Source organism: Sus scrofa, chromosome 17 (genome assembly GCF_054392235.1).
Source record: "Sus scrofa isolate SSC_HxYL_T2T_F1_AM1 chromosome 17, Sscrofa_HxYL_maternal_Yorkshire_Landrace_v2.0, whole genome shotgun sequence".
Classification (NCBI taxonomy): domain Eukaryota; kingdom Metazoa; phylum Chordata; class Mammalia; order Artiodactyla; family Suidae; genus Sus; species Sus scrofa.
The window spans coordinates 56043711-56069234 of record NC_139399.1 but is presented as its reverse complement, the minus strand read 5'-3'; the positions used below and the strand labels follow the sequence as shown (position 1 = coordinate 56069234).

At 49.8% G+C, this 25524-nt stretch overlaps 1 long non-coding RNA gene across 3 annotated transcripts in view; it reads left to right on the top strand.

Moving 5' to 3' along the window:
• Positions 1–4963: 4963 nt before the first annotated feature.
• LOC110257463 (uncharacterized) overlaps positions 4964–25524 on the top strand; it is a 51457-nt gene continuing 30896 nt past the window's right edge. Inside the window, exons 1-3 of one of the 3 annotated variants that reach the window (XR_002340081.2) lie at positions 4964–5228; positions 18829–19027; positions 21233–24383. This is a non-coding gene — a long non-coding RNA (uncharacterized LOC110257463). Of the gene's footprint in view, positions 5229–18828; positions 19028–21232; positions 24384–25524 lie in introns of those variants that run through there. The other 2 variants (XR_014832456.1, XR_014832455.1) reach the window with 2 other exon arrangements.

Below are 25524 nucleotides of genomic sequence, written 5' to 3'. Positions count from 1 at the left end.
CCCAAGCTCTTTTCCAGACGGGCTGCTAATTAGGGCTAATGGGCAGCTCTCCCCGCTGGCTCCGGCTGCCTCCTCCTCCTCTATTAAAGCGAGCCACTGAGCAGGGTCGCTGGGCTAATGCCCCAGAGCCCCTTGGGTGAGTCAGTCCTCTGGGTTAAGCATCTCTCTCAAAAGTCTCTTGTCCGGGGTGAACTTTTTTTGTTGCTTTTTCATCTGACAAATTGGAGGTGGAAGAGGGGGTAACATTCATCCAGGCAGCAGTTCAGTGACCGTGTACCCACTTCCTACTTTATGCCAAGCCTGTGGGAGGCATTGAGGCCATACAGATAAGCTGAACCGGAAGCCAGGTGTTCCTGAATTCCAAACTTAGTTTAATTTGATCTGGCTGTGTGACCTTGGACAAGTCACTTCACCTCTCTGAACCTAGGTCTTTGCATTTACAGAATAGTCCCTACATCACAGAGACGTTGTAAGGATGAGATGGGATGTGGTAAGCTGAACACAGGGGCCAGCACCATGGCAACGAAGCTGGCAAAAATCTAAGAGATCATAAAAGGCCATGCGTGCCATCTTGAGAAGCTGGAACTTCATACCCAGAGAGCAATAAACAGTAGCTATTATTCTTAACCATGCTCATTTTGTTCCATGCATATTATCTCCAACATGCACAATTTTTTTCTTTTCTTTTTTTTTAATTAATTTATTATTATTATTATTATTGCTTTTTAGGGCTGCACTCATGGCATATGGAAGTTCGCCAGATCCTGAACCCACTGAGCGAGGCCAGGGATCAAACACACGTTCTCGTGGATACTAGTCTAGTTCCTTTCCGCTGTGCCACAGCAGGAACTCCTCCAGCAGGTACACTTGTACAGCACTCGCTCTGTGCCGGTCAGTGTTCCAAGTAATTCATTTCATCTGCACAGCAATCCTACAAGATGGTGTGAGTATTATCCCCATTTTGCAGATATAGAAACAAAGACACAGAAAGGTCTTACCCGTGACTACCCCAGTCAGTATTTAGTTCTCCATCGCTGTGTAACAAATTAGCCCAGCATTTAACAGCTTAAAACAATAAACATTTATTATCTCATGGTTTCTGCAGGTCAGGACTCCAGGCACAGCTTACCTGGGTGCCATGGGTCCTCGCTGCTCTTGGCTGGAGATCATGGTAGTTCCTTGCCATGTGGGCTTCTCTATAGACCACAGAGCAGTTTACAAAGTGGCAGCTGCCTCCTCTATATTGTATTTATTAAACTCAAGTCACTAGGTCCAGCCCTCACTCAAAAGGAAGGTACTCTTGTCCTTCCCATCGTGGCACAGCAGAAACAAATCCAACTAGAAACCATGAGGTTGTGAGTTCGATCCCTGGCCTCGCTCAGTGCGTTGAGGATCCAGCCTTGCCATGAGCTGTGGTGTAGATCACAGATGCAGCTCAGATATGGCGTTGCTGTGGCATAGGTCAGCAGCTACAGCTCCAATTCGACCCCTAGCCTGGAAACCTCCATATGCCACAAGTGCAGCCCTAAAACGACCAAAAAAAAAAAAAAAAAAAGGAAGATATTCCGCAAAGGCATAAATACCAGCTGCCACCACCCCATTGGGGGCCATCTAGTGAGTATCCAGCACGGCCAGTAAATCAAGGACTGGGGGCATGAACCCAGAATCCCTGTTGTGAATCCAGAATCGGGTTAATATCCCAGCTCCACAATTGTTGCCTGAAAGAAGAGAAATGACCCCCCTCCACCCTTCCCTCCTGAAGCTCTCCACTTAGAGCAAGAGAGACAGGCAAGTAAGAGAGTGCGATGGAAGGTGTATTAGCAGCAAAGTGGAGCAGATTAAGCGAGACGCCTTTCTGGAGGAGGCGATGCCTGATCTGAGAAGCTGAAGACAAGGCGAAGTTGGCCAAGCAAAGAAGCGTATGGAAGGGAATCTGGAAGCTGGAACAGTGTGTGCCAAAGCTCATGGGAAAGACTGGTGCTTTGCATGAAGGCCAGTGTGTGTAGAGGAGGAAGGGAGCCTGGGTGGATAAAGAAGCAGCTAGAAAGATTAACAGAGACCAAGTCATAAAGGGGCAGGTAAAAGAACTTGGATGTTATTCCGAAGAACTAGGGAGCCATGGGCGGTTGTCCACAGTAAGATTTGTGTTTTTAAAAGGCTATCCTGAATGGTGTGGGGCATGGAAGAGGGAGGCTGGAGCCAAGGAGAGGAGTCAGGAGATTTTCCTTCCTTTATTCACTCCTTCAGGTCCTGAATTTTTAGCAAGGCCCAACTCTGTACACAGTTCTGGGTACTGGAGATACAGCAATCAGTATCATATAGGGCTATTTTCTCTCTCTGTCTCTCAATCTCTCTCTCTCTCTTTTTTTTTTTTTTTTTTTTTTTGCTTTTTAGGGCCGCACCTGCAGCACATGGAAGTTCCCATGCTAGGGCTTTAATTGGAGCTACAGCTGCCAGCCTACACCACAGCCACAGCAACGCCAGATCCTTAACCCACTGAGCAAGGCCAGGGATCAACTCCCCCACTGCATCCTCATGGATAGTAGTCGGGTTCATCCCCACTGAGCCACAACGGAAACTCCAGGGAGGTTTTCTCTTGGAAGTTACATTCCAGTGGGAGAAAAAATAAACTAGCATAAAAGCAAAAGTGACCACATTAGCTACATCGACCATAAACCCAAATGATAAGAAAGAGCTGACCAGGGGAAAACAGCATTCCAGGCAGAGAAACACCTAATGCAAAGGTCCTGAGGCTCAGAGGGTTTGGTTGGCGGCCAGGACGGCCAAGGCATACCAGCCAAAAGGGAGAAGGACAGGAAATGAGGCTAAAGAAGTAGACAGACGCCAGAACCAGAGAGGCTGACACTGAGCCCTGACAGCAGGGAAGAAAGGTGGCCATGACGAGGGCTGTTGGTAAGAAGGTGTGACCCACTGGCCTTGTTTAAGCAGATCAGAGTGGTGATGCTGGGCTCCAAGGACCAGGGGAGCCACAGCAAGTGAGGGAGAGAGGAGAGGCTGGCCCAGCCCTGGCTCATTTTGCGAAAAGCCCTCCTCCCCGCAGCCGCAAATTAATAGTCATCCCCATGGCAGACCCCAGGCGAAGGCAGCTGATAGGCAGTATTTGCATATTTGTTTAATAAAAAGTTATGGATGTACAAAGACGGATAATTAATTACCCAGCATATTTTCCCTCCGTTCCCCCGCCCCTCCTCCCCATCACCGCCACGGCCCCAATCACTTTCCTCCCCTTCTGGCTGAGTCAGCAGAATCCTTGCCTCTTCTTGGGGGGTGGGGGGATCAGGCCCAATAAATATGTACTTATGAAGTGTGTATTGCAGCCAGTCAGGCCTGCACAAGCAGCAATCCTGGACTGTTCTGCCTGAAGTATTTATGCCAGTACCTAGGGCCACTTTAGCTATTTATTTTCGCAAAGAAATTAAATTAGATAGTTTGATAGCTTTCAGTGTAATTATACAAGAAATTTACATGAGATGGTTATGAGGAGAAGGGGGATCATTAAGCACCCAAACCCCAAGGATATCCATTAGTTGGGACTCTCCCTCCCTTATTTCCTCCCCAGCTACTGCAAGAGCCAGGGGAGGTGTCCCTCCCGGGGAAAGTCGGGGTGGGGGACTCAATTTGCTGGAACGTGAGCCCCAAGAAGATGGGAGCTGGTCTGTCTGTTTCAGCAGTGACCAAGGCGCATGGTAAATGCCCAGAATGCTCAGAGTGAGTGGATGCCAGCTCCCCCAAGCCAAGGGATTTTATGTCTCTGAGCTTCAGCTTCCCCCTCTGTAATACCCAAGTTGCTCTGCAAACTCAGTGAGATCATGCAAGGTAAATACCCCCTAACCATAGCCGCCATTTATTTCAGGAACTGATCCAGGTACCATACTGGATCCTCATAACAGTCATTTTAATCAGATGTCAGTACTTTAACTTTATCCCCATTTAATGGATAGGAAAAGTGAGAGTTGACCAGGTTCAAAGCGTTATCCCAGCAGCTCAGGGCAGGGCCAGGTTTGAAACCAGGCAGCTCTGGTCAGGAGCTGTACAACCACCAGAGCTTTCTTGGAACTGGGCGGATCTGGCATTTCCGAGTTAAAGACCTACTGCCTTCACCCGCGCCTGAGTGTAGCCAGGGAAACCCAGACCCAGGAAGAAGGAGCCCTGTGCCAGCGTCCCACTGAGCAAACCGGGCTGAACCTTCCTAGCACCACTGCGCTCACTTCCCCATGGGCTGAGTAATTATCCGGGGCTGATTAGCGCTGATTGCGGGGGCCCCCTGCGGGGCAGAGGCGGGAGCCCCGCCTGGGTCTGGGACTGCGGGGTGCCGGTGGGGGCGCGGTGGCGGCGGGGGTGGGTGGAGGTGCTGGGAATTCCTCTCATCCACCCAGTCTCTCGCCAGCCCAGGGGAGGGGGCGCCGCTACGATCTGAGCCCTAGAGGGACGCCCCAGGGAGCCCGAGGCTGGGAGAAGCACATTTTAATCCAAAACTGGAGGACTGAGGCTGGGTTGAGGGAGCTTCCAGCCCAAAGCGCCTGAATTGCAATTCTGGCTCTGCCGCTTCAAGTAGCTGTGTGGCAAGTTAACCTCTCTGATCTTCATAAAATGGGAAGAGAGCAACAGTTCCTTCCCCCTTGGCTTGTCATGAGGAAAAAAGAAGGGCTGACAAGAAGCACTCGGGAAACATACTGTTATTATTTTTATCCAAATCCCTGAAAGTGGGAAAGGCAGTGAACTCTCTTTAACCAAAGGCTGCAGTGGCTGAGGGATGCAGGGGAGAGCTCTCCCTTTCAGGCAAGGGGGGCTGCCTATCCTGCCTGCCCTGTGAGAGCCCCCTAGATCTTAGAGGTGAGCTAAAGAAGGAAACACCATGTTTTGAGGGTCTGTGTGTGCCAGGTAGTCACTCAGGTGAGTCCTGTTCCCAGATAAGGACACAGGTGCAGCCAGCAAGTCCTTCGCACAGATCACGCCTTGGAGGCGGAGCCAAAATTCCAGCGTGGGTCACTTTGAGCCCAAAGCCTCTGGGGCATCTGGGGGTCCAGCTTGCAGCCCTCTTTTCTGCTTGGGAAGTCACCTGGGCTCTGGGGTGGCCCTGCCTGTCCCAGGCCCTGCCCAGGGCAGAAAACTGGCAAAACGGAGCATGGAAGACTTTAATGGAGGAAGCTAATCAGGGAATCCTACAGGAGACAGCCAGCCAAGATCCAATTAAAATGCCAGCCACCGTGAGTTCCCCGTTTTAATTTTCCACAAATTAGCTTAAAAGGGGGGATGGAAATGAAGATATTAGCTTTTTTTTTTTTTTTTTTTTTTTTTTTTTTTTTTTTTTTTAAGAGCCAAGAGGGAAAATCCTTTGAGGATTATATTACTTGTTTCTCTTATGAAAAAAAAAAAAGCCACTCTTAGCTGAGGGATTTGGGTTCCATCTCTATCCCCCTTAGAGGCAATTTCCAGGCCAGGCTGTTGGAGTGCAGGCATGGTAACTCCTTTATAAAACACCACTTCCTGAATGAGCACTTAGCATGTACTTTCCAGCCCTCACCACCCCGCAGATCAGCATCATTGCGCCTGTTTACATGTAACTGAGGCTCAGAGAGGTAAAATGATTTGCTCGAGGTCTCCCAGCTGGGAAGTGGTAGAGCCTGGTTCCAACAGCCGCCTACTCCCCGCCACAGCCAGGCTCTTTTTCAGCCCCAGGTCCTGGTCCAAACCCCAAGCTCACTCAGGATCCAGTTGGAACCTGCAGAGTTGAGGAGAGGGATGCAGAGGGCAGGCTCCAGCCTCAGCCTGCCCTCTGCATCCTCCAGCCTGCCCTCTGCATCCTCCTGCAGGACCTGCCAGGGGTTGTTAGCATTCCAGAGGCCCCGTGGGCTTTCTGGCCTTCACTCAAGGTGGGGTAGCGTCGTTTCCCGCCCCCCCCCCCGCCCCCTGCCCCCAGCTGCTCCAGGGTAGCTGTGATTTCTGACCCCTGATCACACATACACATGTGGGAACTGGGTCTCTGCCCTTCAACACCTTGCAGCTGGGACCCAACCCATTCATCACTGTCTCCTGGCAAAGGCCAGCTCCTGCCACCACCTCCTCCTCCACAGTGACTGGCCCTGGCAGCCAGTGCCCTTGATCTCACTGCAGTGTCCTCCACTCCCGTGACCCTCCCATCCTCCCATCTGCTGGAAGTAATTCATTTTGCCGATGCAGAAATAACACAAAGTTAGGCTCAGGGATAACAGCAGCCCCCTCGCTGTGTCTCCTACGTAGGGGACAACGCCCCTCAAGCCCCAAAGCCTGAGGGCACCCCCAAGCTCTGTTACAAACCCTAGGGCAGGATCCTGGCAGAGACAAAGCTCCTATCCTTCAGGGCTGTGTGCCTTTGGACAAGGGCCTTAACCTCTCTGTACCTTCGTTTCTTCATTAACAGAATGGGTGTAATAGACGGTCTAGCTGGAGAGGTTGTGGTGAGGCTTCCATGAGACCACAGTTGTGCCAGACTCTGGCACACAGAGGATGCTCAATAAATGTTACCCTCTTCCCTCCCAAAACTGGGAGGCCTAGCAGGAATGAGGATTCTAGATGGAAGAGGAGGCAAGAGAGAGCTGAGAAAATGAGACAAGACTTCCCTTAGTGGAGTCCCGAGTCCATGGAAAGGGAGATAAATGAGGCGTCAGGGGCTGGATGACAGATGAAAATATCTCGGCTGCCTCCCTGGCCCGGTAGAAAGGGCCAGGGCAGACCTGAAACTTCCCAGGTCATTGCTTCCTAAGTCATTGCCAGCGAAACAGCTTCCCTGCACCTGGGTGGGCACTGGGAGAGCCAGAGACTTCAGTGATCTCAAGGCATGTCGTGGGGATGGAGGAATACCCAAATTTGAGGGTGACACCTTAGATTCTGGTGGCAGCCCAAGGCTGGAGGTGCCCAAGCTGAGGACCAAGAGTCTAGTTCAAGGAGATGTCTGAATCTGGGGTCGTGCCAAATCTGTGTATAAACCCACATTTGGGGGATGTCAGTACTGAGCCTTAACTCTGAACGTGGGGCTGACCCTACTCGTGAAGCTCCAGGTTTGGGAGGCTGCAGATCTGGACTCGGTGTTCCCAAGACTGAGCTGATCCCCAAGTCTGTCTGTGAGCCCAAGCCTAGCAGATATCAGATTTTGAGGTGAGCTCTGAATGTGGGGTATGCTGATCATGAACCTTAACGTACTGGGGTGTCTGTGAGCCTAAGTATGTGAACCCCACATCTGAGGGATGCGGTCTGTTTAGGAGCCCGGTGTGTGAGGCTCCACACCAGCCCTGGAGGTGGGGGTGGGGAGAAGCCAGGCATCTCAGGGCTCTAAGGAAGAAGTCTTGGGCCGGGGGTGGCGGGGGGATCCCTGGGGAGCAAGTGAAAGACCCGCCCAATCCTATCCTTCTGCTCATCTTTACCCCTCTAACAGGGCACATAACCCTCATCTTTAGTCTCACCCTCCACCACCCATTCACCCCCTCCTCCCTCCCCCATCGCTGCCCCAAAATGCTCATTCTGCAGGAACTGCTGTTCTGAACCCACGTCTCAGGCGCCTCCCCATCCCTTCTCTGGGCCAGGAGGATCAAGGGATGCGGGGCAGAGAAAACCCATCATCTCATCCGCCAGCAGGGTAAATCCTCTCCAAATCACCCTTCAGGGCCTGGGAAAGGCAGATCCGATTCTTGGGGAGCTCGGAGGCCTGCTGCCTTATCTAAGCCTCTGGAACAAGCATTTTGCATTTATTCCCCCAAATGTGTTGCCGAACTGCGTTCCAGCCTATGGCTCCCAGCCATCTGCAGAGAGAAATCCAGTTAGACCTTGTATAATAAGTTCCTGACAATCTTGCCGAGGACGCTGGGTCATAAAAGTCTCCTGGTTTTATCGCCGGTAACAGACACGGAGTGAAATTAAGTTGTCTTATCAAATTTAGATAATATATATCCCTCTAGAGTAGGAGGCTCTGCATGGGGCTTTCATGGTATGAGCCCAGGAGGGGGACGGGGAGTGAAGGAGTGTTCCCAGGGCTGTGGCACAGGGAGGGGGCCAGGCTGGGGAGCCCAGCAGGACTGGCAGGCGGGAGGGTGAGGTTACTGGCATCCCAGGTCTCAAGGTCAGCCAGGTCTGGGTTTGAGAACTGGCTCTGTCATTTCCATGCTGGGTGAACTTGGACAACTTCCTTGACATCTCAGTTTCTTCATCTGTAAAGTGGGCATGATGATAATAGCGCCCAGCTCTGGGCTTGACGTGAAATTTCAATGAGATGCTACGTGCAGCAGGCTTAGCCCAGTGCATGGCGTGTGATGAGCACTTAATGTGTATTCTTGGTTTGTTTTTAAATTTTTTTTATAGTTCCAATATTATGTCAATTTCTGCAAAGTGACCTAGTTACATACATCTGTGTGTGTGTGTGTGTGTGTGTATACATACATTCTTTCTCCCATATTATCTTCCATCATGTTCTGTCACAAGTGGTTGGATATAGTTCCCTGTGCTAGACAGCAGGACCTCATTGCTTATCCATTCTAAAGGTAATTGTTTGTTTCTACTAACTCCCAGCCCATCCAGCTCCCTCCCCCAGCCCCTCTCCCCAACAGCCACAAGTCTGCTCTCCATGTCTGTGAGTCTGTTTCTGTTCTATGGATAGGTTCATCTGGACCATAGTTTTAGATTCCATATATAAGTGATAGGATATGGTATTTGTCTTTCTCTCTCTGACTTACTTCACTTAGTGTAAGAATCTCAAGTTCCATCCATGTTGCTGCAAATGGCATTTTGTTCTTTTTTATGGCTGAGTAGTAGTCCACTGTATATATGTACCACATCTTCTTAATCCATTCTTCTGTGGATGGACATTTAGGTTGTTTCTGTCTTGTCTATTGTGAATAGTGCTGCAGCAAACATAGAGGTGCGTGTATCTTTTTGAATTGTAGTTTTGTCCAGATATATGCCCGGAGTGGGATTGCTGGATCATATAGTAGTCCTATATTTAGTTTTCTGAGGAACCTCCATACTGTTTTCCATAGTAGTTGGACCAATTTACATTCCCACCAATGGTGTAGGAGGGTTCCCTTTTCTCTACTACAGCATGTATTATTTGTAGACTTATTAATGATAGCCATTCTGATAATACATATTATTCATAATTTGGGAACAGGAGAAGGAACAAAGGCTAGACACTGATATTTATTTGGTCCATTCTCTTCCCATTTTACAGGTGGGAAAACTGAGGTGGGGAGTATAAGTAGACAGTGGTCACAGAGGAGAGTGGGTTCCCAAGTCACCCCCTCAGGACTGAGTCATCCCAACTCTCTCCCACCCCAATTTGGGCCCCTTTTCTGCTCTGCCAGTGGACCCCCCCCCCCCATTCAGGGCCTTTCCCAGGGAATGGACATACATGGCAGGAAGCTTGGCCATCTCTTTGCTGGTAGAATGGACTCCCAGGACATTGCCCAGTGTTAGTTGGTCCAGGGAAACTTGTCCTGGTGTCCCCAGGAGGGGGTTGTCACACCCCAAACCAGCTGGGATCCTCTCTGTGGCAACCTCATCCTTTGGCATACCTCCTGTGATGGAGAGCTCATGACCTCACCGAGCATTCATTTCATTTCCCCAGCCTGGGTTTAAGACAACCTCAACTCACCTGACTTCCGAGCTAAGACTTATTCATTCTAGAACCACACCCTGCCATCACAACTTCCTTTCAGCTCAGCCTGAATGTATACGAGCTTGTGTATGTTAATGGGTTTCTGTGTGTGTGTGTCACACTGTGAGTTCTAAGGGGAGAGGACGCTGGACTGGTATAACTCTGTGTCCCCAAGGGGCACACAATTGAACTCAAAAATAGTCATAACAATAGTTAACCTTTATTAAGCACTTGCTGCGTGTCAGGCATGAGTTACATGGATTAACTCATTTAATCATTATAATAACTCCAAGATTCTCCTACTATTATTATCTCCAACTTACAGAGAGGAAACCTGAGGCACAGAGAGGTGAGGTAACTTGCCCAAGGTCACACAGCTAGGACATGATGGAGCCAAGATTTGAATGCCAGCCACATGAGTCCAGAGCTATGACTCTTCCCTCCCAGATATTCCTAAAGAAGGAGGGAAGGAGGGAGGGAGGAAGGAAGTTTGAACAGAAAAGGCAGACCCAGGTGTGTATATCCATCTCTTCCATGTAGATGAGCATCCTAGAGGGCAGGAAATGTGTTACTCCTCTCTCTCTCTCCCCCAGCACATAACGCAGTGCTTGACAAACATTAGGTGCTCAATAAATGTTAATGAAATGACTGTTGGCTCTTCATAGGTATATTTTTCTCCCCCACTATCCCAAGAGCCCTTAGATCAGGAACTGAATTATATTCATCTCAGGAGAGCTGTCACTAGCCCATTCTCTATGGATTAGAAAAAAGCCGGCATGATCCTGTGAACATGGCTTGACAAGCTAATGGCCCACTGTGCAAAAAAAAAAAAACACTTCTGCCATCAGGGGTCCCAGGTGGACAAGTAGAGCCCCACTCTCCCAGTGATGAACCTTTGTACAGCACACAATGTGAAGAATTGTACATGGAAACCCTGCTCTGGCTCCCTGGGGCCCAGCACTGAGCCTAAACATGCAATAAGCATTTTGAGTGTTTGTTGACTGACTATTTGCCAGTATTTGCCTCTCCCTTACCCTGTTTCGCCCGTAGCTGGTCTGAGCATTCTGAGCCCCAAGAGAGCGATTGGTGAAAGAGCCACCAGCTGGGTGTCATGCAGCCTCGTGCTGATGGGGGAGTTTGCAGACATAAGAGGGACAGACAGGGTCAGGCATAATTGGTAAATATTTGTCTCTCTAATCAGAGGGGCTTTTAATTAGCAATTTCATCCTTGCAACTGGTTTATTATTTTTTTTTCTTTCTACGGCAAGTCAATTAAATGTAACAGATGGAGGAGAACATGGGGGTTTCCTTCCTCCCACCATCTGTCCCGTCCCACCACCACCACCACCACCTCCCCACTCCAGCTGCACCCACACCTCATTGGTGAGGCTGCCTGCCATTTGCCAGAGAAGGGCGGGGCCGGGGGGACAGATGAGCAAGGGAGGGGTCTCTGAAGCCCCAGGAAGTCCTCCTTGAGGCACCAGGTCTTCCTGGCTACCTGGCACACCCAGCCTGGTCCTGTCGGCCAGACCTTTGACCCCAGGGCCTGAGACCCTTTGGCAGCTGGGGATCTCCCCTTCCCACCCCGCTCTCTGCCTGCCTGGGAGCCAGCACTGTGGAAGCTGTGCAAGCATTAGTGCCCACTGCAGGTCTGCCAGTTGCCCCATCCAGAGGAGATTCTTCACTAGCACAGCAAATCTTTATTGAGTGTCTGCTTTCTGCCAGGCAATGGATTGGGCACAAGGGCCATGAATCGGGCCGTCCCTGCCCTTCAGGAATTTGTAGCCCATCGGAGAAGATGAGGATTCATTCATTTATTCTCTAAATATTTATTAAACAGCATGTGTGTGCCAAGCCCTGTGTTAGGCCCTGAGGACACAGTGATGGATCTGACCGTTCCCTGGCTTTAAATAACTTTATTAAGCAAAGGAGACAGGCACGTAAATTCCTGCGTTTGATAAGTATTTATGGAGCATCTACAGGAGCTGTTCTGGCTGTTGAATACACAGCAGTCAACAGCACAAAGTTCATGTCCTTTCTGGTAGGGGGGCCGGCAGTAAACAGATGGATGTTCAATGCCAGGAGTGATCAGTGATTTGAGGGAAAAAAAATCACCATAATATTGTGTCGTATGGAATCTGAGCCCTGGAATTAAAATTCCAGAGTTGTTGGCATGGCCAGCAAGGGCCCCGAGCACCAGTCACGTGATCATTTTCTCTCTACATCATTGCTTGTCACTCCCCATCTCGCGGGCTACCTTCCAGCCACATCCACCTTCTGATGCCTGCTCCAACCTGCTGTGCTCTGTCCTGAGGCTTTTACCCAGTCTGTTCCCTCTGCCTGCCACACTTGTCCCCTTATTCTTTGCCTGGCTAAACTCTACAACTGGGGACATCTTCCCCGTCACCTCTGGAGCGCTCAGGGTATGTTGGTTCCTTCCACTGCATTTCTGCAGCTCTGGTACTCCCTGCATACCAGATATTTCCTCCCTCTTGGTCATCGCCAGCTACTCATCCATCTCCCTCATCCTGCCTGGGAGCCAACCCAGGTTCCAGGCTGTGTCTGTCTCTTTTCTCTCTACTGTATTGCCAGCACCAGACACAGTGTCGGGCAGGTGCTGCGGCACCTATCAACCCCACCAATATTTTTTGGGCTGAATTAAACCAGGTAGAAAGAAGGAGAAAGGGCAGCCCAGTCAGGGACCAAGATTTGCAAAGACAAGGCAGCTTCAAAGATTCCTAAGTGTTTCAGAAACAGGGAGCAACCCGCTGTGGCCAGATTAAGGAGAAGAGCAGCAGACAAAGCTGGGGTTAAGCCTTGAATGTTAAACTATGATGTCTAGACTTTATCCTTATAAGTCTATAAGCCAACTTCAATTACTCATATTCCTCATGCATGATTTTGCTAGAGATCCATGTGTTTCTGTACAACTGTTGGCTTTTTTCTTTAAATGATCACTTTTTTACTTTATTTTTTCAATAATGGCTTTATTGAGATATGTCATATAACATCAAATCCAACGTTTTAAAGCATACAGTGTGTGGCGTTCTCTTGTGGATCAGTGGGTTAAGGATCCAGCTTTTTCACTGGGTCATTGCTGTGGCACCATTTTGATACCTGGGCCATGAACTTGCACGTGCTGCGGGCCATGTGGAAAAAAACAAATCCCTAAAGTGGACAGTTCAGTGGGTTTTAGCATATTTACAGTCATACAATCGTCATCACTACCTAATTTCAGAATATTTTCGTCACCCCCAAAAAAATCCTTTACTCACTCCCTGTCATTTCCCATTCCCTCTCCCCCCAGCCCCCTGGCAGTCACTAATCTGTTTCTTGTTTCTATGGATTTGCCTGTTCTGAACATTTCATATGAATGGATTCATATACTCTATGGCCTTTTGTGACTGGCTTCTTTCAGTTAGCAAACTGGTTTCAGGATTCATCCATGTTGTCGCATGTAACTACTTCGTTCCTTTTCGTCGCCAACTAATATTCCTTTGTATAGACATACCGCATTTTTTTCAACCATTCATCAGTTGATGGACATCTGAGTTGTTTCCATTTGGGGGCTATTTTAAACAGTGCTGCTATCAACACTCACATACAAGAGTTTTTTTTTTTTTTTTTTTGGTTTTTTTCTTGTTTTTTGTCTTTTTAGGGCTGCACCCACGGCATATGGAGGTTCCGAGGCTAGGGGCTGAATTGGAGGTACAGCTGCCAGCCTACACCACAGCCACAGCAATGCCAGATCCAAGCTGTGTCTGTGACCTACATCACAGCTCACAGCAATGCTGGATCCTTAACCCACTGAGCAAGGCCAGGGATTGAATCCACAACCTTGTGGTTCCTAATTGGATTCATTTCCACTGCACCATGATGGGAACTCCTCATGTACAAGTTTTTGTGTGTACATATGGGGGTTTTTGGAGTTAAAAAAATTTTTTTATTGAAGTACAGTTGATTTACCATGTCGTATTAACTTCTGTTGTACAGCAAAGTAATTTGATACACACACACACATACACACATTCTTTTTCATATTTTTTCCATTATGGTTTATCTCAGGATATTGAATACAGCTCCCTGTGCTATACAGTAGGACCTTGTTGTTTATCCAATCTATATATAATAGTTTGCTTCTGCTAATCCCAAATTCCCAATCCTTCCCTCCCCGCCCCCTGGCAACCACAAGTCTGTTCTCTTTATCTATGAGTCTGGCTTTGTTTTGTAGATATGTTCATTTGAGCCGTATTTCAGATTCTACATGTAAGTGATATCATGTGGTATTTTTCTTTCCCTTTCTGACTTCACTTAGTGTGAGAATCTCTAGTTGTGGATCTATGTTTTCTTTTGTGCTTTTTAGGGCTGAGCCCTGTGGCATATGGAGGTTTCCAGGCTAGGGGTCCAATCAGAGCCACAGCTGCTACCTACACCACAGCCACACAGGATCTGAGCTGCATCTGCAACCTACACCACAGCTCACAACAATGCCAGATCCTTAACCCACTGAGAGAGGCCAGGGATCAAACCGGCATCCCCATGGATACTAGTTAATCTCGTTACTGCTCAGCCACAACAGGAACTTCCTGGCCTATGTTTTCATACCCCTTGGGTTTACATCTATCAAGTGGAATAGCTGGGCCATATGGTAACCACATGCTTCACTTTTGGAGGAAGAACCACCAAACTATTTCGAAGGTGACTGTTTCATGTTGCAATCCCAACCAGCAATATATGAGCAATTTCTCCGCATCTTTGCTAACACTTGTTATTATCTTTTTCATTTTAGCCATCCTTGTAGCTAAATCTAATGGGCTTGAAATGGAACCTTGTTGTGGTTTGGATTTGCATTTCCGTAACGGCGAGTGATGTCGAGCATCTCTTCATGTGCTTATGGGCCATCTGTATGTGACCTTTGGAGAAATAGCTATTCAAATCCTTTGCCCGTTTTTAATTGTGTTATTTGTCCTTTTATTCTTGAGTTGTAAGAGTTCTTTATAGAGCCTGGATACAAGTCTCTTAAAAGATATTTTGTTTGTTTGTTTTGCTTTATTCTTCAAAGGAAAGCTTTTTTAATTGAAGTATATTTGATTTACAATGCTGTGTTAGTTTCCAGTGTACAGCAAAGTGATTCAGCACATATATACATTCTTTTCCATTATGGTTCATTGCGGGATATTGACTGTAGTTAACTCTGTTATATAAGAGGATCTTGGGTTTTTTGCTGTTTCCATTTTTAGGGCCATAGTTGTGGTATATGGAATTTCCCAGGTTAGGGGTCAAATTAGAGCTGCAGCTGCCAGCCTACGCTACAGCCATAGCAACACAGAATCTGAGCTATGCCTGCAACCTGTGCCACAGCTCACGGCAACACCGGATCCTTAACCCACTGAGTGAAGCCAGGGATCGAACCCCCATCCTCATGGATACTAGTTGGATTCACAACCTGCTGATCCACAACAGAAACTCCCTGTTTATTTATTCTATCTAGAATAGTTTGTATCTGCTAATCCCAAACTCCTAATTTATCCCACTCCCACCCCGGTTCCCCTTTGGTAACCATAGCTTTGTTTTCTAGGTCTGTGAGTCTGTTTTGTACATATGTTTATTTGGGTCATATTTTAGATTCCATGTATAGGTGATTTCATATATTTGTCTTTCTCTTTTTGACTTACTTCATTTAGTATGATAATCTTGTTGCTGCAAATGGCATTATTTCTTTCTTTTTAATGGCTAATGTTCCATTATTATATATCTCTCTCTCTCACGTCTTCTTTATCCATTCATCTGTTGATAGACATTTAGTATTTAGTTTACTTCCATGTCTTGGCTACTGTGAATAGTGTTGCTATGAACATTGGGATGCATGTATCCTTTCAAAGTAGAGTTTCCTCTGGATACAAGCCTAGGAGTGGGATTGCTGGATCATATGGCAATTCTATTTCTAGTGTTTTGAGGAACCTCCATACTATTTTCCATAGTGCCTGCACCAATTCACATTCCCACCAACAGTGTAGGAGGCTTCCCTTTAAAAGGAAAGTTTATATCACTATCTCAAGCGGACAAAACAGTAACAGCTGTCATCAATCAAAGGTGATTATAAAAATAAGGACAAGTCATTAATCCAAGAAACAAATACTTAATAATCATCTCCAATGACCCAGGTACCATTCTTGGTCCCGGGGCTATGGCAAAGAACCAGACAGCCTCCCACTAATGTTCCTACCAAACATTTTAGTAACCAAACTTCTTGGTTTATAATTTCCATGGGGAAAAGCAAAAGCCAAACAAAGGAAAATAAAAATGTCATGCTCTGCTGTGCTTGAGGAGGCAGATGCAGCCTTGTCTTGGCTGTTGGATGGTCAGGGAGGGCCTCTCTGAGGGGGGGCCCCTCAAAGGGACAGTTAAAAGGAAGATATTGAACATGCCAAGGTCAAGGAGGAGAAGACCTTGAACAGAGAGAATAAGGTGGAACAGAGCTGGGTGTGACTGGAACGGAGTGGGCAAGGGGGAGAGTCATATGGGAATGAAGTAAGAGAAAAAGACAGAAAAAGCCCCTGGTTTCACGGGGCCTTGTAAACTAGAGCGAAGGGCTTGGATCTTTACAAGCATACAAGAATTTTCTTTGAGACTTTTTGCAGTGGAGTGACATCATCTGATTAATATTTTTTAAAGCCCTTCTGAGAGTCCCCTCGTGGCTCAGCGGGTTAAGGATCCAGCGTTGTCATTGCTGTGGCTCTGGTTATAGCTGTGGCATGGGTTCGATCCCTGGCCCAGGAACTTCTGCATGCCTGGGAGTGGCCAAAAGAACCCCTTCTGCCTGCTGTGCAGTGGATAGTGGGGGTGCAGGGAAGAGGCAGCAAGACCATGGCGGAGGCTACTGTAACATGCAGGCGAAGGATCATGATACTTTGCACCTGAATAAGAAGGAACAAGAAGTGATGGAGGGAAGTAGCAGTTTCAGAATATGTTTTGCAGGGAAAGATGACAGGCGTAGCTGATGGATTGGACGGGGCAGGCAAGGAAGACAGAGGAACCAAGAATAACTCCTAGATGTTTAAGCATCTCCTGCAACAAGGCAGGCAAGAGGGGAGGCAGAGGTGTGGGGTGACTCAAGCTCCATTTTGGACTTTTAGGTGGAGACCCCTGTCGGACATCCAAGTGGGGATGTCAAGAGGCAGCTAGAGGAGTGCCCACAGTGGCTCAGCAGTAAGGAACCAGACTAGCATCCATAAGGATGTGGGTTTGATCCCTGGCCTCGCTCAGTGGGTTAAGGATCTGGCATTGCCATGCAGATGAGGCACGGATCCTACATTGCTGTGACTGTGGCATAGGCTGGCAGCTGCAGCTCTGATTTGACCCCTAGCCTGGGAACTTCCATATGCCACAGATGCAGCCCTAAAAAGATCCAAAAAAAAGAGGCAGGACTTTTCTCTCTGGAGAAAATGGAGAGAGGTCTTTGGGGATCACTGATGGTGTTGAAGTCCGTGGACTGGTTAGAGTCCCAGATAGGAAGGGATCCAATGGCAAGGCAGCTTTAAAGGAGAATCCAAAACTAGCCTGGGCAGAAGCAGCCAGTGAATATGATACAGAGAAGAAAGCATGCAGTTGAGGAGCCAAGAGGAAAGGTGTTTTGAGAATAAGGAAATGGTTGGAGAAAGCCAGATTGAAAACAACGCCAGTGGTATCAAGTTCTAACAGAGGCAGTTGCTTGCTGATGGCTCTGAGCCTGATCTTCCTTTGGTAAAACGTGTGAAAGACAAACCACCACCAAACCAGAAACTAGAAAGTCCCCAAGGAACCCAAGATCACATACTGCCTAAGGTTTTCCCCCAGCTCCCTGAGTTCTCCTGGTGCACATGGAGAACCACTTCCATGGGCAGAGGAGAGTCATCAAGTGCTGTGGATGAGGGGGTGATGTGATCAAATTAACAAGGATGGAACATGTCAACATCCCTGCTTATTAGAGAAATGCAAATCAAAACTACCACGAGATACCACCTCATACCAGTCAGAATGGCCATCATTAGTAAGTCCACAAATAACAAAAGCTGGAGAGCGTGTGGAGAAAAGGGAACCCTCCTGTGCTGCTGGTGGGAATGTAAGCTGGTATGACCACTATGGAGAACAGTATGGAGGTACCTTAGAAATCTATACATAGAACTACCATATGACCCAGCAATCCCACTCTTGGACATATATCCGGACAAAACTTTCCTTAAAAATGACACATGCACCCACATATTCATTGCAGCACTATTCACAGAAGCCAAGACATGGAAACAACCCAAATGCCTATTAACAGATGATTGGATTAGGAAGATGTGGTATATATATATACACAATGGAATACTACTCAGCCATAAAAAAGAATGACATAATGCCATTTGCAGCAACATGGATGGAACTAGAGACTCATACTGAGTGAACTAAGTCAGAAAGAGAAAGACAAATACCATATGATATCACTCATATCTGGAATCTAATATACAGCACAAATGAACCTTTTCACAAAAAAGAAAATCATGGACTTGGAGAATAGACTTGTGTTTTCCAAGGGGGAGGAGGAGGGAGCAGGGTGGATTGGGAGCTTGGGGTTAATAAATGCAAACTATTGCCTTAGGAATGGATAAGCAATGAGATCCTGCTGTGTAGCACTGGGAACTATGTCTAGTCACTTATGATGGAGCATGATAATGGGAGAAAATAGAATGTTTGTATGTATGTGTAACTGGGTCACCATGCTGTACAGTAGAAGAAAAAATTGTATTGGGGAAATAATTTTAAATAAATAAAATTGAAAAAAAAGAATTCAACAGGGAAAAAAAAAAAAACAAGGATGGAGCATGGACTAGAGAAAGAGAGAATGTGCAAGAAAAACAGGGAGAGAGGGAGGAGTAACAGCCCTGAAAAGAGATGCTGAAGTCTGGACTGAAGCAGAGGAGCCTAGGTGTTTTCAGGTCCTCACCTGAACCCCCACTTACCTCTTGAGTCTCAGAACCAACCCCTGAATTTCCACCTTCCTTTCCGTCCATCCCAAATCCCTCCTCCTCCCCCAGCTTTCTCTCTGACCGCCCCCCTCCCCGCCATCCATTCCCATTCTGCCCCCCACCTAAGGTGCAATGTTAGGATTTATTGGGTGCTTACTATGTGCCATTCAGTCCTCCATCCCCTCCATTTCACAGATGAGAAAACTGAAGCACAGAGAGAGCTAGCAAGTTGCCCAAGACCACACAGTGAGGATTCCAACTCAGGGGCTATGACTCAAGTCCACAGTACAGTGATGGAGAAAATGGAACCCAACCTCCTGGTCCTCAAGGAAGCCCTTCATCAGTGAGCTGCCTCTTGCATACCTCCAGTGACGGGCATTTCACTATCTCCAAGGTCAGTCTGCTTTCTTTGCTGATCAAGTTGATTCATAAATTCCTCTTTTTCTGTCCCTACCATCTGTCTCCCTATAACTTCTCTCCATGGGTGATGCAGCAGGGGGCTGGGGACTGGCATGGATGGTGACATGAAGGTAAAAGGCATGCACTGAGGTCAGGCCAACCTGGATTGGTGGCTGTGCATCCCCTCCATGCTGGGGGCCTGTTTCCTCATTTGGGGCCTGGCTGATGACAGAACTGCCACTGTGGTGTGAGGACTGCATGGCAGATGCCTTGCCATCACCAGGCCCTCCAAGAGCTCTGAGTAGGTGTGAGCTGCTAGGGTCACAGTGACATCTGTTCTTTAGAGTCTATCCCCACCATCCCCAGGGATTTGGGTTCATCAGTCCAGGTCCTCAGCCTGCACAGTTTGTCCCTGGCTCATCGCCGGTGTCCCCACTCTGCCCTGGGCTGCCTCCCTGCAGCTCGGGTGAACCTGGCTGCACCTGCTCCCTCATCAGGATCCCAGGGCCTCCTGCCCCTGCTGGACCCCTGGGGGCTCCCTGCTCATTCCTCTTCCTCAATCAGCCAGGGCCCTCATGGCCTCTCAACTGATTGTACCTTTGTTCCCTGCCAGGCCAGTGGCACCTCCAGGGCCCAGCTCTTCCCAGACCACCCTCTGGGGCCCCCCCACTCCACCCACCACCACTCCTTAGGCTGTTTCTGGGTCCACAGGCTGCTGAGGGGGCTGGGGCTTGTACAGACAAAACCACCAGGAGTGTGTGATTGTGAGCACGCGCGCGCGCGCACACACACACACACACACACACACAAGAAATATCAACACATGAGCGGGAATCAGAACATTTCCACACACATCCTCTTAAAGGACACCCCATTAAGCAGGAAGATACACACACACACACTTTGGGAGACAAAAAGGCACAAATACAAATCCCCCCAGGGACACAACACACACACACACACACACACACACACACACACACACACACACACACTCCTGCAGGTGCTCCAGCCACTCCCACCAGGGTTTCCGTTCCCACCACCCCTTTGCTTCCAGGCCCCTCTCCACTTCTTAACTCCGTGGATAGGTTAGTTAATGCCCAAGGCCCTCGGCCTGAGCGAGCACAGATAACACCGCAAATCTCATTTCCAGAGCCGTCTAGCCGGCTGTGTCTGGCTCCCACCCCCGCCCAGCTCCCCGGAACTGTGCTCACACACCAGGCCCTCCACCCAGCCTGAAACATCGATAGGTGCCGATGGTCTATCTGGCTGGCCTTTATCATCCCCCAAAGGCACCGAGCCCCTTCCTGGGAAGAGGGGAATCCCGGGGGGGTCAGGGGAGGGCCCATCCTGCCCAGTGACCCCCACAGAGCCTCGTCTCACCCATTTCCGATGGTGAGAGCTGGCCTTGCTCAGAAGGCCGGATGACCGCGTCCCCCTGCCAGCTGGCTGCATCCACTTCGGGCTCACTGCTCAGGGTGTGCAGGGTCCCCTGAGAGCGGGCTGAGGTCAGTGGGGGAGGCAGGAAGGCTCTGGCACTCTGGGCTTGGCTAGTCCCTTCGGCCCTGGGCTCATCCTGCGACTCAGTGTCCTAAAGGCCAGTGGCCACACGGGGTCTTTGGGAAGGGGACCCAGACACCCCTAGCCAGAGCAGGGAGAGAGGGAGCTGAGGGCTTTGGGGACCCGCTGACTCAAACCCTTGCCCTGCTCCAAGACGCATTCAGCTGGAACACACCATCCTGCTCTAGGGGATGTGAAAACACTGAACTGCACTTGACCCTTGAACAACAGGGGTTTGAACTGCATGGCTCCAATTACACAAGTTTTGTTCAATAAATGTGTACTACGGTACTACACAGTCCACAGCTGGTTGAATCTTTGAAGGCAGAACCACACTTGCGGAGGGTCAGCTGGAGTTATATGTGGATTTTCCATTGCCTAGAGGGTGGGCTCACCAATGCCTGTGTTGTTCAAGGGTCAACTATACTTCTAAACATGTTGGTAACGAGGTGCTGACCAAAACTCTCCAAGTAGCTCTGCCCACACAATCCCTTCCCTGGTGCTCTCCTCCCAGAAATTAGAGTTAACATCTGGCACAGTAGGGGCCCTCCATGGGCCCTGCTCCCTCATGGGCCCCGCCCCTCCAAGGGCCCCACCCCTCCAAGGGCCCTTCTGATTGGTCCCTTCCCATGATTAACAGGTGCACAGCCAAGGATGTGGAGCATCACCCAGGACCCACCCCTCCAAGGGCCCTTCTGATTGGTCCCTTCCCATGATTAACAGGTGCACAGCCAAAGATGTGGAACATCACCCAGGACCCTGGTCCTGATTCTGTTGCCCCCACCCTCCACCTCTCCCTGCACCAGAGCCCCCCCCATCCAGCTACCCCGCTGAGTTTGCCCTGCCCCCACCCCGGGATTGGAGCACAGGTGCCTCAGGACCTCATCACAGCAGCAGGGCCCTGCATCCAGCCCTGTGGGTAAGAGTCTTATCGGGCAGAGGGCTTCAAAGGAGAGTTGGAGGCAGAGGTGGAACAGAGCTGCTCCACCCTGACCAAAGACCTCCAAGTCAGCAGAGTCTTCTCCCCGGGTCTTGGCCAAGGAGGAGTGGCAATGGCCCTCCCACCCGAGTCCCAGCTGCTTCTGCCACTCTCACCCTTGCTGCCCACCCCCCAGACCTGCTGGTCCCTCGATCATCTGTAGATTTATTTCATGATAATTTCATTTCATCCCCAACTCCAAAAAGATGGATTGGCAAGCCAAGTGATTGGGGAATCTGTGTTGGGCTCATAAATTTAGTGCCCCAGTCCGAAGCCCCGATGAAGTCCTGTGCACTTGAGGAGGATGGATGGAGGGGGGCTGAGTGTGTGCCACACTGTCTTCTGTCTCTCCTTGCCATCCTCGCTGGGGGCAGGCGAGGGGGCAGCACTTTCATGGGAAAGGGGGAATTGACCTACCCTGGAACTGCAGAAGCTTCTCCCTCCACATTTGTTACAAATGAGGCTGATTGTCACTTGGCTGGCAGGATGACTGGCCTTCACCTGCCCCCCAGGCACAAGGGGAAGCCATCTCCTGAGTGGGGACAGGAGATGGCTGGGGGGAAAGGGGACAAGAAGCGGGGCTGGTGCCCCCTCCTCTTTCCTCCCACTGGTCAGGAGGAGGCTTTGTGTCGGGCAGGAGTGGGAGGCTTGTGAAGAGCTAGCCCCTTTCAGGAGGGAGAAGTGTACACACACACACACACACACACACACACACACACACACACGAGTAGTCCGCCCACACTAACACCTGCTAGGAAAGAGATCGCAAATGCAATAGCAGAATCAAAGCCACATAGGAGAAAGGAGCATGGAATTTGGGATCCAGGAGAGCCAGAAATAGCATACTGGCTATGCTGTGTTTCCTTGGGCCACTTACTCAACTTCTCTGAGCCTCACCTTGTTCACTTGCAAGAATGACTGTCTCCCCTCAAAGGAATATTGTCAGGATCAAATGAGATTGTGTGTGAGAAGTGCCTGGCACATACGTGGCAGAGTCATGATTACTGCGTGTGCACACCCCCCCCCCACACACACATCCATTCACTCTCCTTTCTGCACCTCCCATAGCCTCACCTCTGGCCTCCAGGAGCTGCCCAGAATGATGCAACTCAGAGCCCCCTGGGGCTAATTCAGGTCTTCTTCCTTCACCTCCTGCCCCCTTGAACCAGCCCACCTCCCCACCCCCAACCCCGCCAGTCCACCTCCCCAGATCAGAGACTCATAGGGAACTAGTCTAAACCAGTGGTATTCAGGTAGCTGTTCACAGGAGAAAGGAGCCTGGAATTTGGAAGACAGGTTCCTTGGGGGTGGGAGGGGAGGCGCGTTTCCTCTGGGGGGCACTGCCTGCCCTCCTGCCTCTCCCTGTGTTAAACCTTAGCCCCTGCCTTCCTCAGGCTGAAGCCTCCAAGGTTCATTTCCCCTGCCCCATCCCCCATATCAACCCTTCTCAGGGTCCAGGGCCTGCAATTAGCTTCCCACTAGGTTTCATTTCTCCTCCGGACCCTGGCTTCTCCGATGGGAGGGGCCCAGGAGCGGAGGCTCCGTTCCTGGTTTTATCCAGGCACTCCGACCTAATTAGTATTCCAAGGAGAGCTGGCTCCACAGGCCCCAGGATTTGTTTGCCAGCCGGCCAGTTCCCTGTCTCCCCAGTTCAGAGTGAGTAATTCTGTCCCTCCCAGGCCCATTTAAGGGAGTGAATAATTAGTTACATTCAATTAGGCCTCTTGCTGCCACTGTGGCTCCTGCCTGCCTCACTTGGGGGGACAGGCACACTAATGAGATGGCACACGTCTGACACGGGGGAGCCGATGTTAAATACCAGCCGCCACCACCCCCCAGCCCTCCGCAAGGGGCCGAAGGCTTGGAGGGAATGGGGGGCGAGGTGCTGGACACTGGGGATGAAGGCAGGAGAGGAGAGGGAAAGACGAAGGGGGGAGAGGTGCCGTGGAAGCAGGAAGGGACCCAAGAGGACAAGGAGAGAGAAGCCACCTAAACATCCATCAATATGGAGCCCTCACCTGAATCAGGCTCCAGCTGGGCAGTGGAATCCTATGCAGCAATTAAAAAGCATGTGGTCCATCTATATTTATTGGCATGGAGAGATATCTGCTGTATATACGGCTAAGCAAAGAAGGCTGCTTACCAAACAGTGTGTGTAATAATAGCCCAAGTTTAAAAAATATTTTTGGCACAGAAAACAAGCCTGGAAGGACCCGTAACTTGTGGCTGGTGGGGATAGTGGGGAGGCTTACAGGTGGCCTGATTTTCCTGTTTCTTGCTTGGATGGTGGAGGGGGCATGCGCCGCACGGGTAGGACTGATTAGCCAAAACAAGAACTCACTTGCTCAGAAGAGAACTAGGGTGAGATGGAAGGGCTGGGAGAAGGTGGTTGGTTGGCGCAGGCGGCAGGATGCAGGCATGGGGGAGGGGCAGAGACCGCAGAGGGTGGGAGGGAGTCGTGGAGGAAGGAGGAAGCAGGGAACTAGCTGGGCGCCAAGGCCCAGCGGGAGGTGCCAGTCGTCAAGGAGGGAGGCGGAGAGCCCCAGGGACTGGAGGGGGGGGCAGTTTGCAATAGAGAGGCAGAGGCCCCCTTCACCACCACCCACTGGCCCAGTCTGTCTGGGTGAAAGCTGCTCATTGACTTTACTGAACCCCCCCTAGGAGCCCACCCCCACCCCCGGCAGCAATGTTGCCACGTCCCAGAGGAGCCCCCCATGAGTTTCCCCCACCCCCCAGACTCCAAGACCACAGCGTGGGTTTTTTTTTTACAAATTAAAACTGTATCTCCCCACCCCTGCAGGTGGGTTTGTAATTTTCTGTGCCAGAATCACTCTAGGGGAGAGAAATCCTTCAGGGCAGAGTCTTTAATAACTTCTGCTGCCCAAGGAATCGACTCCAGGGCCCTGAAGGCTTAAGAGGGGAGTGCGGGAGAGCAGAACTTGGGGATGTGTCATAGAATTAAGAGGCCATCTACATCCAGCTCAGCCCCAGCCCCTCAGTCCTAGAGCTTCAGCAGTTTCAACCCTCTTATCCAGGGTTGCAGGGTGGAGCCCCCACCTGTCCCAGGCAGGCTGTCTCCTTTCTCTGCACCCCCACTCTCTCTAGCCTCTGGCATGGGGTGCAGAGAAAGGAGACAGCCTGCCTGAGACATGTCGCCTAACTTGGCTCAGGAGCCTCCCTGGGCTTCAGTTTCCCCACATAGGAAAAAAAAAATGTCAGACATAATGAAATTCCCACCTCTTTCAATTCCAGCCCTCTGTGACATGCTTTCTTGGACTCCCGCAGAGGTTTTGAACTTTAGGGACTGGTAACATTTAAACATTGGGAGATTTGGGGGAGTTCCTGTTGTGGCTCAGCCTTAACAAACGCAACTAGTATCCATGAGGATGCAGGTTCAGTTCCTGGCCTCGCTCAGTGGGTTAAGAATCTGGCGTTACCGTGAGCTGTGGTATAGGTTGCAGACGTGGCTTGGATCTGGTGCGGCTGTGGCATAGGCTGGCAGCTACAGCTCCGATTTGACCCCTAGCCTGGGAACCTCCATGTGCCGCAGGCGCGGCCCTAAAAAGACAAAGAAATAAAAAAATAAACATTGGGGGATTTCACATAGATACCTGGATCCCCAGCAATATTTCACTCTCATTCCTGGAAGGCAACCATGGTGAGGAGTCCACAGGTGCTGCCCCCCCCCCAGCTGGGCGGAGTCTGTGCCATCCTGACCCCTCCTGAGCCAGCCTGCCTTGCTTTCCAGCTCCAGTGCATGCCCATGGGTTTGCAATCCCTGCCCTTGCAGTTAGCTGCTCCCATCTGGGCTTGCCCTCCATCCTGAGCAGTCACACTGTCTTTTAACAGCCAGATAACATGTGCCTCTTTTTTTTTTTTTTTTTTGAAACTCTCCAAGTGGGTAAGAACTACAGGCTCTTGGATCAACCTATGTAGGGTCCAGATCCCAGCTC